At 34.0% G+C, this 2,500-nt stretch overlaps 1 long non-coding RNA gene across 1 annotated transcript in view; it reads right to left on the reverse strand.

Annotated features, from left to right (window-relative positions):
- Window positions 1-2,500, reverse strand: part of LOC311306702 — a 50,352-nt gene that overhangs the window by 5,665 nt on the left and 42,187 nt on the right. The window lies entirely within an intron of this gene.

The raw sequence follows: 2,500 nt of genomic DNA on the forward strand, positions 1-2,500 counted from the left end.
GAATTTTGAAACTCTGACAATAATGTCAAAAATGAAAATACTTAGGGTGTTGTCAGAATAAAGCATCTCTATGAAGTGGAAATCCGCTCATGTCATGTTGGAGTTTCGCTCTACCTGGAAGATGTTTGGTGATGTGGAGCAGACATTTGCTAACTAATGTCAAACATGCATGCTATTGAATAAGGATGCTGTGTATGAGGAGATTCTCATATACATAAGCTGCTGACAGAGAGACATTTTGACAGATGTATGAATGATCAAATGAAGATGTCCTTTTGAGTGCTCCCAAGGCATAGGTTTTCATTCCTGTTTTAAACATTAATAATCTGATATGATTTTGAAACTTAATATTTCACAGAGAAACACATGTTGGCTTGTTTCAGAGAGTATTTGTCAAGATGATTGCTATTGTCCTAAAGCATCAAGCACATCAAATAGAGTTGTGACTGGTTGCTATATGATTGTTATAGCGTTTCTTCCTCAGATGACTATTTTAATAGACTTGGATTACATTTTTTTTTCTTGAAACTTCATGTGTTTAAACATGCACATGTTCACATGCATTGGAATTGCTATACAGACATAACTGGATAGTCTTAATGAATATTGCAAAATGATTATATCACTAGTGATGGGCAGTTCGCTTTAAAATGCTGTAAACAAAATAATGTTTTTGTTATGCCCTAGAAACCATTGCTATAATGACTTCTTTCCGTAATTTGCCATAAGCCACACAGTAAAAACCATATGCCAGAGCGAATCTCTAAAACAAACATTAAAAGTTAGATATCCAGCAAAACTATGCTGCGACTGTGACATCCCATATTACACTTAATTGCAACCAAATGGCAGTAAGGGAAAAGTGGAAAATCCTCCAACCACCTGTTCGCTGAACTGTTTATATTTAACCAGAAATAGAGCCGGACTGAGATTGCTCCCTCGTCCCCTAACAACCAGGATTGCAAGAAATTAAATTGTCTCATGAGGAAAGTTTGGCAAAATTATTCAGATATCATTATCAAACGGGAAGTTGATCAAGACAGGGTCGTGCACCATTTAGAATGGAATTGCCTTTTAAATTCACAAATGCAAAGAGAATTGTATTTTGAATCTGAATTTAAAGAAAGTAGAATTAAAATAGAATGTGATTCAAAGAAATTTCAATCTATATATTGATATAAACCATTGACATACACTTAACATATTTACAGAATGAACGAATGGATAATAATAAATATTAAAGAATAAAGGATAGATAGATAGATAGATAGATAGATAGATAGATAGATAGATAGATAGATAGATAGATAGATAGATAGATAGATAGATAGATAGATAGATAGATAGATAGATAGATAGATAGATAGATAGATAGATAGATAGATAGATAGATAGATAGATTTCAACATGCCTATGAGTGAATATAATACTTCTTATAATTTTCCATAAATGTTTTTTATAATATTTTTTTTTCTTCAAATATTTTATACATTACTTTATATCTGCATACTGCAAAATACTACATATTTCATGGGCTCTTTAATATGAAATTACACTTGTTCTGCTTAGCTAAAAAAGTTTAGTCCTGTGTATCCCAAAAAAAGTGTCACATTTAGTCTGGTTTGGTTTCATTTTCAAAAACGTTCAGTTTGCTTCTCTCACTTTCCTGTGCTCCCGCTCATCATCTGTTGTCATGGTTATTCATTATGTTATTAATTAGAGCACACCTGTTTATCATTGAGTTCGTTACCCTGTCTATTTAAGATCTTGAGTTTCAGCAGTTCATTGTCTGGTGTTGGTTGTTTCCGTATACACTAATTCTCTCTTTTGTGTCATTTAATTAAAGTTACTCTATTTGAACGGATAGCCTGCCTTTCTCTTTGTCATCCTTTTTGGATCCTGTCGTGACAAAAATGACAGAAATGTCATGTTTTAAACATTAAAATTGTATTAGAATTTGCATGAGAAATCTCACCACATCAGGAACCCACATACAAAACCCAAATTGAAGTGAAAAATTTCACTTTTAACTGAAGAATACTAAGAGAAAAGGGAAATATTGACTACTTCAATTTTACTTACAGTTCTAATTAAATGAAACCTCGCCTATTTAGATCAGAAACACATTCACATTGATTGCATGAATTCGGTTACTGCTCTAACGCTGCACTTGCCTCAAGTTTTGGCCCGTTGTGCATGTTACTGCTACCCCTGCTGAAGGAAAAAAAAAGAGATAATGTTTGTTCCATCTGGGGCTGGTCAGACAGCAGAATTACAGCACAGCTATCCAAAAGGTTTAATCATTTCAAGAGAGTCAGAGGGAGACAGATCTGTGTGTCTGACACCTTTACACCAACTCTGTCCAGGCAAGAAGATTTACAGCTCTAATCAAAAAAATCACCCACATTTGCAAATTGTGCATGACTGGTAGTCTTGCGTAGCACGACTTTTGATTAATGGCATACAGTCTGGTGTACATTGCAGCCAATTCTGGCCAAGA

This window comes from Rutilus rutilus, assembly GCF_951802725.1.
Source record: "Rutilus rutilus genome assembly, chromosome: 16".
Classification (NCBI taxonomy): Eukaryota; Metazoa; Chordata; class Actinopteri; order Cypriniformes; family Leuciscidae; genus Rutilus; species Rutilus rutilus.